Source organism: Lepus europaeus, chromosome 22, assembly GCF_033115175.1.
Source record: "Lepus europaeus isolate LE1 chromosome 22, mLepTim1.pri, whole genome shotgun sequence".
Classification (NCBI taxonomy): Eukaryota; Metazoa; Chordata; class Mammalia; order Lagomorpha; family Leporidae; genus Lepus; species Lepus europaeus.
Window position 1 is genome coordinate 43,190,250 of NC_084848.1, and position 12,727 is coordinate 43,202,976.

Below are 12,727 nucleotides of genomic sequence, written 5' to 3' on the forward strand. Positions count from 1 at the left end.
CCACCATAAAATGGTGAGAGTTTTTTTCCAGCTTGATACTAAAACACCATCCACTATATCGTTTATATGGCAAGACACTTAGACTTCATGTTTCAAAAGGATTTGCATATTCTTCTCTAGATTTTAATTTGAAAATTGAAACAAATTTTGTTTCTTATGATAACACCAGAAAGAACAGACACCAATTTTCACTCAGCTTAGGTGGCTTTACTATCTTATAACCATATCAGTTTGATCTATTTATGTAGATTCCCTAAAGATGAATTTATTTATTTTTCAACTTCATTCAGTGAACAGTCCTAAAGCTCCTAAAATAATGAAAATAAGTTGAGGAATGAAAAATTTATTAAAGATATATGCACTTTCTTTGCTCTTGGAATACATAGAAGACTCCAGAATTATACTGAAAAGATGAGATGAATGGAGGGGCCAGCAATGTGGCACAACAAATTAAGCCATGGCTCACAGCAACAGTGTTTTCTCAAGTCTTAGCTGCTTTGCTTTCAATCCTGCACCCTACTAATGTACCTGCTAATGCACCAGAAGATGGCAAAATACCTGTATCCCTACCAAGCAAGTAGGAAGAACAAATGGTGTTTATGGCTCCTAGCTTGAACCTGGCCCATCCCTGGTGGTTGCAGCAATTTGCATTAAGGACATTTAAATTCTTCTTTAACCTACTGGACAGGACTTAATTAAATAAAGCATCTATTGCCTTGGGTAAGAGAGGTCTTTTCTCAAAAATAAAAGTTGGTTTCCAAGCTACACTCTTATATCACTGCCCTGAAACTCTATGAGGATCTAGACCTCATCATCAATGGCTTTTGAACAAATCAAACAGATACAACAGAAAACATGTGCCACAGACTGCACGTAGACTCAGAGCCAAGAGTGGAGTATGTCACATGCAATGTGAGCATAAACTCATTATTCAAGCAGGACATTTATGAGAATAAATGAATGCATTGTTAATTATTCAAGAACAAAAGGCACAAAGTAAGAACATAATGACAAGGCAGAATGGGACATGACAATTCCCAGTATACACTCCCCTTGAAAGTCAAAATGCATGACCAGCCTAATGTACTCTGGTACCTGTGGTGAGCACCATTTAAGTTAGTAAACTGTGTAGAACTAGGTTCTGTCATGTTGGATTCTCCATTCCAAGGGATGCCAAAGAGACACAAAACACAATAGCTCAGGCATGATTTCAATGGATATTAAGTCTAAGTTAGAGCCTCTCTCTTTCCCAAGGGTCTACCTTCTCCATCTGTGGAACAGGTAGTTGTCTATGGTCCACTGTTTGTTTCTATTTGTTGCCTCTGCCTCCCCACATAACCAATGTTTCCACCACTGCTAATGTTTTGGGGGATTCAGGGTCAGGTACTGTTCCCACTCAACTTCAATCAACTTGCAAAATTCCTTGGTGGCTTGACCATATCTAAAGAGGACTATTCACTTTTCTAAATTATATGTCTGATACAGCAGCTTCGTGGTGAAATGACTAGAGACATGGTGGCACTCTTGGGGCAGATGGTCTTACAATTCAGGAGGTGGATATGGGAAGTATCACATGTGATGGGCTTGTGTTGAAAGTACAAGATCCCTTTGAAATCACTGTGGATTGCGTGTCCCACCATTATCTTCCCTGTGAATATCTTCAAGATGTGGCTCTAAGGAACCTTGAAGGTTGTGGCACTGATCATTTGCTGCTGTCAATTACCACTCCATCTGATCTGCTAGTCTATGAGGCATTGTATCTGCGTGTGGGGTGTAGATGTATTTTATATAAAGGTCATCTCTGTCATAATTGAAAATACTACATTGATCCAAGGAACTGATTTTTTTCCTTGGGTCATGAGCCCACCATCACCAAGACAATTTGACAATTGGCACCTTCTGAACTCCTCTGGAGACATTATTCTCATAGTGATATAGGATAGATTTCTGTGCAGCATTCTTCTGGGGACATTCCTTCTGGGAGCAAGTGGGTGGCTCTTAATCATTGGAAGGACACCACGGAACTCACCCAGCAAATCTCATTTGGCTGAAATAGTATTTATCTTCTTTCAAGGAGCAGGGTCTTTCAATGAGCAGGGTCTTCCAAGACATCATGGCTTTCTTCTCCAGGGACTTCTCTGACCAAAAGATGAAGGCACCTGTCTTCTTTTTTGAGATGGAAGGGATCATCCAGCTGCCATCCTCATTACCAGTTTCTCCTTTTTTTGGCTACTCTGAGTGCAACGTAGTAGCCTTGTTAGAGGCCTGGATCACTTTTTTATTCAGAAAGTCTTTCCATTCCAAGACTCACCACTTCTTCATACAATTTTTTTGCTTGGCAATTCATTTGAATATCTCTTTGAGAGGAGGTTCCCCAAAACCCAGACTCAAAAGCAATACAGATATGAGGACTATAGATATTACGAGAGGCGTTAGGAAAAGTGGCTTATGGGCGAATGGATGTGGGATCCCTCCTCTAATTAATGCCATTGCCCAACATGTGGGTGTTTGTGATATACCTTCATGATGTACCTTGCTAAGGTAAATGAATCAATCAACAATTTAAAGAAACAAAGCAAGGTCATGATAGAAATGAACAGAGAATAATTGACACCTCAGCTAGAGGAATAACAACAATCAACTTCCCCATCATAAAAGTCCTTTATACATGAGAAGTGTCAAGAAAGGGTACCTTCAAAAAGCACTCACAACTCTATTAATTAGCAGAGATTAAGCACATGTTATAGGCTAATTAAAATGTTTATTTGCTGTTGAACTGGTTAAAATAATATTTCAAAACAATAATTGAAAGATAAATTGTTCAAATAAGGTATGTTAAAGGAGACTGTGCGCTCCTTAAAATTTACACTATAAAAAAAGCAATTGGGTAGTATTAGCTATTTTCCTATTAAGAGAGATGCACCACAAAAAACTCCACATTATTTTTTTTGAGAGGCAGAGTGGACAGTGAGAGAGAGAAAGGTCTTCGTTTTGCTGTTGGTTCACCCTCCAATGGCCACCGTGGCCAGCGTGCTGTGGCCGGCGCACTGTCCTGATCCAATGGCAGGAGCCAGGTGCTTATCCTGGTCTCCCATAGGGTGCAGGGCCCAAGTACTTGGGCCATCCTCCACTGCACTCCCGGGCCACAGCAGAGAGCTGGCCTGGAAGTGGGGCAACCGGGACAGAATCCGGTGCCCCGACTGGGACTAGAACCCGGGGTGCCGGCGCTGCAAGGTGGAGGATTAGCCTATTGAGCCGTGGTGCCAACCCATATTAGGTTTTATTTCACTACAATGCTCCCTAGATATAATATGCCTACATTCACCAAACATATCGCATCTTGAATTTCACCATTTTGCCTCACAATTAAAGGAAAAATGGGCATATAGTATACTCTGTAGTACACTTTTCCAGTAATGATTCCAAATGACACAGTTCCCAGTAACCATGCCTCCACATATTCCCCCCCCATAAAGACACTAAATTTCCCACTTCAATTTTTAGCTGTGGGACATCTATAAGTGCACTACAAAAATACTTTGAAAAGCATCGGTTTGGCAGTTTTTGTTTTAATATACCTCATCAGTTTTACCATTGTAGAACAGCTTCCATACACTATAGACAGATGTTGGTTTTCTGACTGTGAACCATCTGCTGATAATGCAATCCTTAAAATCATAGCCTTAGTTACTATTTCGTAGCCCAAAATTTGAGGTTCTAAACTCATGTCCCTTCCTGGACTAGCTCACACTTGCAGGATGAAAGTTCATGTCACCTTCAACTATTAATGCCTGGGATTTATTGATGTTTCTGTTGCCACCATGTGGGGGATACATTTCTTACCCTCCTGGGCACCCAAGGCTCAGAGCTCCATTTCATCCTTGCACCAATACATCAGAGGTACAGAATCCAACTCCAGAATATTGGGGCAGGACCAGATAGCAATTTTTATCTGTAGCTCCCTTTAGAATTTTGAGAGAGAAAATGACAGAAGTGGGTAGAGTGGCACATGCTGAGCAGCAACCTGGAAGTCCTTCTCATGCTCTTGAGTTGATGACATCATGGGAGCATAAGACTACATTTCACACACAACACTTCAGCCCTCCATTACTGAACAGGGAGGATGAACATATATTTTCTTTGCAGCCAGTCTTGCTTCCTGGAGAGCAGATAGGGTACATCAGAACTCATATGGAATTCTAACTTTTTATTAATTTTTTGTTTAGTAAATTCACAATTGAAATAATTGTGCTACAAATGAATAAATTCAAACATAGCAAGAGCGTTTCATTTTCACTAACTTCTCTTTGTTCAGGTAAATACACTGTGGTTCTAAAAACCTCACCCAGTTACCAGAAATAATTATACAGAGAAATACAGAACATCCTATGTCACTCTAAATACTTGAAGGAAAATTCTAATACTATGGTAACCCATTTATAATACTTTGAAAAGTCTCATCCACTAAAATATTTAGTGACCCATCAGTGAATCATATCTCACAGTTGGCAAAAATTTCCCAATATATTTATTGAAATAACATGACTTAGGAATAGAGTGGGTGCATTCCACAATAATTGTTCAAATTTCAAAGTCCATTTTCCATTAGTTACTAATATAGAAATTTCTGAAATTCATCTGTCCATATGCCCATCTAAAATTTTATTTTACTGAAAGTCAGATTTGAACTAAATTTTCCCTTTACTGTTTTCCATCACACAAGAGGCAAATAGATAATACCAGGATTTCATGGAACTCCTGATATTACAACTGATCCTGTCCAAATGGGGATGTGCATTACTTTCTGGTGACCACGACTGATATGAGCTTGAATGGGAATGTTCTTGCAGGTACTAACTATTGGTTCAAAGCCTATGCCTTATTTCCTCCATGCATAAATATGATCTGTGCTGTTCAAATTCCTTTATCATCTCTGATTCTTCATTGGCCTTCTGTGACTTTATTTTGCAAACCAGGGATCCTCATTCTTGAACTTTCCACCTTAAGAATCTCCATCTCAGATAACAGAAGCAATTCTATATTTGATAGTTCTCAGGGTCATATCTGTGAATCAGAGAATGAGTTTGCAGACAAGAACTAGAATGGCATCACAGAGCAATAGGCCTCTGTATATCCTTTCCCATGAACCTTTGCTCTGATTTGGGTGGTCACATACCTCTAAGAGAACCTCATTTTGGAATTGGATATGTGGATTCCACAGAGATCTCTAAGTGGAAAAAGTGGGAAGGCCACACTCAAGTATTGACTGACCTTATTTAAAATAAATTTTCTCTCTGAATATAGATTATACCTTATATATAATAATAGGAATCCCTATAATTTCAAGCACCTAGTCAGGAAGCATGAGTGCAAATATTATCAGAGAGTGGATCTGATTCATAGAGTATCTCTCAAGGATCAAGTCCTGAGGTCAGTCTTCTACTTATCACTAAAAAGAAAATGCAGTGATTCTCCTATGATGTCTGATCATCTTGTAGTGATTAAATTCATTACTATATTAAATGCATTAATATGAAATTCATTAAATTAATTAATATATTCTTTAAAAACAGATATACAAGGGGCCATGCTATGGTAGAGTGCTGGCATCCCGTATGAGTGCACATTCAACACTTAACGGCTCCGATTTCAATCCAGCTCCCTAAAAATGCACCTGGGAAAGAGAGAAGATGGCTACCTGGACACTGGCCACCCACATGAGAGACAAGGATGGAGTTTCCAGTTCCAGTTGTGGCCATTTGTAGAGTGAAACAGCAAATGGCAGAGCATTCTGTATTTCTGTGTGTGTGTGTGTCCTCTCTCTATAACTATGGATTTCAAATAAAATACTTTAAAAAGACAAAGATTTTCCTCATATGCTTATAATTTTAAATGGCAATTTTACCTTCAGAATTTTTGTTTGCCTATGGAATTTGTTCATACTGCATAATCTTTTATAAACAAAAGCCATGTTCTCATTTGAAAAAACAAATTAGCACCTTGAGTCTAGTTGAAAACAATTTTTAGCTCTTAAAACATGCTCCAACTAAATTATTTACTGGATTTACTGTGAAATTGGCATTAACGCATACATTGATGATGTGACGAACAAGAAGATAACACTAAATATTTGATTCCTTTAATTTAGCATGGAATTCAGTGCTACAGATTATTAACCATACACTATATTTGAACAATTTTGAAATGATATTTGAATTAAATAACATTGAAGTATTTTGTTACTGTTGGTGGGAATCAATATACTCAATAACCAAAATACTCTATTTAAGAAAACTTTCTTTTTAATTATAAATAATTTATCCATTCAAAATAAATATATGCATAAAGCACTTTGGGTTTTAATAGAATTGTTAATTAAGGCTAATACTGTGATAAGTCAGCCTGTTCTGTATACTTTAATACAACATTTCAGTTACAGACTGGATACAAAAATATACCTATTTCATTTTTGGGAGCATGATGAATCTAAAATCCTGTTTGGAACTTTAATTTTCTTTCATAGGTAATATAGTTATGATGTTTTAATTAGGGTTCACTTATAATTTGGCAAACTCCTGATTGTTTCATAGCTAAGTGTTTTTAATAATTAATATAAGTCTTAAAATGCAGAAAAGATGCATTAGATTTCACTAGACTTTAAAATTTTACCAAAATTATACTGGAAAAAATGTCAAGCACATTTCCCCTACGTAAAAATTTTTATTTCATGAAAAATGGAAATAATAGAAGGCTGTTGCATCAATTAACAGATCCTCTATAGTATGCTGTAAATGTAATTTTAAGTTTAATAAGTATATGATTTATTTTAGCCCAACTACTTCACAGCTTGGTCTTTTTAATTTAAAATTTAATAGCCATATATGAAATTTATTTGACGCATATAAAGTTCATTTTACAGAAAAGATTAAAGTTTTCTATGACCACCCACTTTTGAGAATGGGGGATTATATGGCTAGATTTGGTGCTTTCTTTTTATGTCAAACATCTCTAGCTGAGAGCTGAAAAGTTAAAGAAAAAAGTAGAAAACTTTAGGGAGTGTTGAGAAAGTTTGAAGTAAGTGTGTTCAGTTTTGTTTGACATATGCATTGTCTGAATAATTAAAAATATATTCTTGTTCTCATAAGGGTATTTGAATTTTAATATCCCTTTGCAGCCTTTTTAAAGATTTTGTCACTCCAATGCCTCCATCATCTTAATTTTCTACAATTCTGTAAATATTATAAATATTAAGTAATTGATGGCAAACAAATAAGCAACTTCCTTACATCAGAGGAACACAGCACAGCCATTTGAGCTATAGCAGTTCTACATGCTCAGAATGTAAACTTTAAAGATTAGATAAAACTTATTGTCAACTAAGTTGACATGATTGAATGTTTTCTGAACAGTGGCTTTGGTAAAATCAATCCTTCATTATTTTTCACATGAACATATCGTACTAAGAAAGAACTACCATGATATGTGAACTTCTATTCTATTAAAGAATAAAATTTCAAGTTAATTTTAATTAACTCTTAGTTATACAAAATTTTGCCAAACATAATATGAAGGTATTTTTAAAATTTCATCTTCTAACTGCATATATTAGCTTTAATTCAAAGTGCAAAATACTTTTTTAGGAATTTTTTAATCCACTCCCCCGGAATAGTGGCTTAATATTCTCCAGTACATGAAATACACACACACACAAATGCACACACTACCAACACCTCCCCCCACTCACACACAGGTACATATACACACATGGTTGCCCTTTGATATCCATGGGGGATTATTGCCCATACTGCACCTCAGACACCAAAATCTGTGGATGCTCAATTCTTTTCATTAAAATGGTATGTTATCTGCACATCCTCCTGTGGATTTTTAATCATCTCTACATTATTTATAATACCTAGTACAATGTAAATGCTATGTAAATAGGCCACTCTTGACCACCATTGTTTTATTTGCCATACCTAAGGTTTACAAAAATCTTGAATTTGAAGTCTTTAAATTAAGCATGCATTCCCAAGTTTGTCATACTCCACCAGACTCCCTCCTACTATCAAACAATTTCTGTCTTTCCTACTTAAGCCAGAAGATACCTGAGTTTGAGATCCCTAATTTAGATGTGTCATAGAAAAGGTTTCTGAATTTCATAACTTGCTAATGTTGTAATTATTATTAAATTAAATGATTTAGGATATGCTTTTTAATTTGTTTCTTATGAATGTATCTTTTTTGTTCCATTTCAAGTTTATTTCACATGATTCTTCTTAGCATGCAGTACACTTTTTTCAGAAATAAAAAAAACATTCTTTACTGCCCCATTCACATTATACATTAATTTACAAATATACAATTGCTAGAAACAATAATTATAAAAGTCTGCATGATTTTCCACATACAAAAATATCCATAGAAACCAATTTTTTTACACACAGTATGGTAATTTCTTTGGTCATTTTTCTGCATACCAGTTAAAAAGTAATGTGATGTCATTTGCACCTCATAAAGCTGTTTAAAAATAATTTCCTGTATATGTAATTCAAAATAAAGCATTTTTAAAAAATAATGCTGTGCATCTGCAAAAATCATTCACGGGGAAGAGTTAAAGTAACTTTTACAATGTGCTTGAATTCCTGTTTCTAAAAAAACTTAAACCCTGAACTAGCAATGCTCACAAAGACTCAGACACATGGTAGGAAAGGTAACTCACAAGACTAATCTCCTTAATGGAACACTGTTCCCAGAAATTCATCTGCATCCTAACAGACTCTAAGGTGTCACCCAGAGTGGCTGAGTGGGTCCCAGGTCCCAGCTACTCTGTTGGGCACTGGGAGGTGACTATAAAAATGATTTGAAGACACCGTTGAAGAGTAGATGGGAATGCTAAAATAAATAACACGATGTATATTCTTCACAAATTTGATCAGATGGTTTACTGTAATAAAAACTAAAAACCCCACTTAAAAGCTGTTTGTTAATAAAACTCTGACAATACTTGGTTGGAAGATGAAATATCCAGGACACAAGCAAAGAGGGTGAGGATAGCAGGCTGAGCATGGGAAGCAGGCAGTGGCCACCCCAGCCCCAGTTCTCACAGTGGGGCTGCTATGGCTCCTGATGTTGATTTCAACCAGAATCTTTGGTCTAAGAAGAGCTATGCTCCATTCCTACCCCTTCAACCGCTGAAGGGGCTGCTGTGGCCTCCGCCGCTGCCGCCAGGGAAGGGGCTGTAGTAGGAGGGCCGCTGGCCACTGGCCACTGCTGCTGTTGCTGCCCCTGCTCAGCTGCAAAGCATCAGGCAAGGCCTCAGAGATGGAAGTGGGGGGAAAGGGTCCACAGGGTGCCAGCTGGGCACCCTGGAGGCCCAGGAGGCAGAGCCCGGCACGTTGCCCGGCCTGCTCCTGCTGCTGCTGACACTCAGGGTGCCGAGGCCGCTGAAGAAGGTGCTGAGGCAAGGCCTGGAGGGGAGCTTGGCCCCGCCGGGAGACCAGGCAGTACTCTTGGTGCCCTCGGGAGGCTCCGGGGACCGGGGCGGCCTCAACACTGAGGGGCTGTTGAAGAAATATTAAAGATCGTATACCCCCTCTCCCTATTTCGTAAGTTTTACTTTTTGATTTTACCCTTCATTTTTAGAGCAACCTTTGACCTGCTTTCTAATTTCTGGCTCAAAGAGGGCCGAGGTCTGCTTCTACTGACCAGGCATAATGGAGCCAAGGCAGGAAGAGATAACATCCGAATGTGGGAAATGGCCCACCAAAACCTGTTTACCTCTACAGGCGCCCAGTTGGTGAAACACAGGAGCAGCCTCCTCTTTGATCTTCCTGTCTGTTCCTAAAACGTTTAACTTAGGATTTATTCAGCCTTGGGAAAGGCATGGTGACAGCTACCACTGCCCTACCCTGTTGTAAAACTTGTCTTTGCCTGATGTTATCTGTACTTTGCATATGTATACCTTCTCACCTTGTGCTTGTAAAACGCTCTTACCTCCTTTGTGAACCAAATGGGTTAGCTTGAAAGGCCCAAGTAACTATAAAAAGCTGATGTAAATTGTACTTAGGGTCGCTGGCTCACATTCCTGACGCTGCGACCCCAGCATGCTGGTGAGTAAAATACTCTCCTTGCTTTTTGCATAAGAGCCTGTCTCTTGGTGTGTTCTCTGCTCCAGCACGTCCATAACACTGTCTCCCTTGGGCTTCCCGCCCACGCCAGCCCCGGGTCCAGAGGAGAACCCTTCTTCTGATTTTGCTGTCCCTGCAGCCACCATAGAGCTGCTGCTGGCTTCAGAGCGACGCTTCCGCTTCCGGCGGAAGTTGCCCTGTTGAACATTTTCTCACAGTTGGGGTCCAGAGTCCAGTAATTACCTTCCCCGGGCCGTCCCGGTCGCGGGCCACCTTCTGGAAGCAGTCGTTGAGCGACAGGTTGCGGCGGATGGAGTTCTGCCAGCCGGCCTTGCTGCGCTGGGAGAAGGGAAGCTGTCGGCTGCGAACCGGTAGATGTGGCTGAGCGTGGGCCTGCGCTCGCGCGCTCTGGATGGCCGTGGCGGTCAGCGCCCAGTGCGAGTAGGGAGGTCGCACCATCTGCATCAGGTCCTCGCGGCTGGGAGAGGCGGGCGCCGGCTGCGCGAAAGGTCGCTGCGCGCAGCCAAGGAGCCGGTGTCGACCGCCGGCTGTAGGAAGGGCCCGGCCGGCGCCGGGGGTGGTGGCGGTGGTGGAGGCGGCGGGGCGCCCAGTAGGCGGCGGCCGTGGCGGAGGGCGAGCCGCCCAGCCCGGGCCTGGAGCCACAGGTAGGGGTGGCGGCGGCGGCCGGCGGCGCGGTGTATTCGGCCGGGGCCGCGCCCGGGACGGTGATGGCGGCGACCGAGGGCAGGCTGAGCTCAAGTATTCGCCGAAGCTGTTCCCCGCAGTAGGGGCCGTGTCGGCGGGCGGTGCTGCGCGGCGGCGGCCAGGGGCGAGCGGGGATGTCTCGCTGCTGGGAGGAGAGCATCCCTTTGGGGGACAACCCTGCGGCTCCTCCTCGGCCCTGGCTCAGCGCTCGGCCCCGCAGACCGGGCTCGGGCAGGTGCTCTGAATGTATCTTTTTAATCTGGATTCTCATGAAAATTATTGAATTAACACTGTAACTGAATAAAATTATTTTCAAATGTTTTATGTTTCACAGTAAAAGTTATTTTAAAATTAATAAAAAGGCTGTATCTTATGATATAACATATGTGGAAAAGAAGTTCCAAAAGTTCTTAATTGATTAATTGTGGTGACTGCTAGATGCAGGGGTAATTAAATTGTTTAACTATGAGTCTAGTTTCTGGTTAGAAATATTATTTTTAGCAGTTAATAAATGGTGGAAATAGGTTTGAAGATACTTATACTAAAATCACAAAAGCCCGATGAAGTGGATAGGAAAGTTTCTTCACAAATTTTATGACTAAATATAAGATATTTAAAATATACCATACTCAAATCCAAAGAAATATAATAAATAAAAGATAATGACTTTTAAGAAAAAAGTATAATAATTTTTGTAGTTAAAAAGTTTTCCAGAGGCTGGCATTGTAGTATAGCCACATCACACAGTCTGTGATGGCAGGATCTCATATGACCTCTCTGGTTCATTTCCCAGCTGCTTCACTTCTTGGCCATCTTCCTGCTAATATCCTGGTAAAAGGACTGTTTGAACCCCTGCTATTCACATGGGAGACCATATGAAACTCCTGGCTCCTGGCTTTGGCTTGGCCCATTCCTGCCTGTTGTGGTCATCTGATGAGTAAAATGGTGGATAGAAGATAAATCTCTGTTGCTCCTTCTTCTCTGTAACTCTGGATTTCAAATAAATAACTATACCATAACAGTTTTCCAGATGAATTATTCTGATGATTTATGTGATTACAAAACAAGCTCAATTTGCACTTATCAGCCAGTTATTTAACATTTATGTCAATGTTTCCAAGTAACTGTACTCCACAATGTGCAACTTATACTATAAGTCTGATATGTTGATGTAGTAAATGTCTTCACTAATATATAATGTTGTTTACAAATGGTTCTCATGTTTTAATGAGTATTTTTTGATGCCAAAAGTAAAATGAACACATATCCAACAGTAAATCAAATGTTTCAAAGAAAAGTTTATTAATCTGGCTTTTTCTTAATCTATTTCATGTTGCTGTATCCCAAAACACAAGAAAAAAAGCAAAAAGAGACAAATGACATTATGTCAAACTAATAAACTTATACACAGTAAAGGAAGCCATAAAGGGAAGAGACAATTGAAGAATGGGAAAAAAATATCTGAGAAATGAATCTGGGAAATGATTAACATCCAGAATATATAATGAGCTCAGTAAACTCAACAACAGTGAAGCAAACAGTCCAGTAAAGAGATGGACAGCAGACATGAATGGACATTTTTCAGAGGAAGAAAAAAAGTGGGCAAAGACATAAGAAAAGACCCTTAGGAACACTAGCTATCAGAGAAATGCAAATAAAAATATAATGAGGTATCAGTCATCTCACTTGCAGAAAAATGGGCACTATCCAAAAACCAAAAAATTATAAATGCTAGTGATGTTGTGGAGAAGAGGGTGCCATAATATACTGTGGTATGACTGTAAATTAGTATAACCATTAGGGAAAACTGTATAAAAATTTCCCTCAAAAAACTAAAAATAGATATACCACATGATCCTGGAATCCCACTTCTGGGAATATTTCCAAAGGAT

The 12,727-nt window shown here is 39.6% G+C and overlaps 1 pseudogene; it reads right to left on the reverse strand.

The window, feature by feature from the left end:
• Window positions 1–9,187: 9,187 nt before the first annotated feature.
• Window positions 9,188–11,106, reverse strand: LOC133751463 (forkhead box protein I3-like; annotated as a pseudogene).
• Between the last annotated feature and the right edge of the window lie 1,621 nt (window positions 11,107–12,727).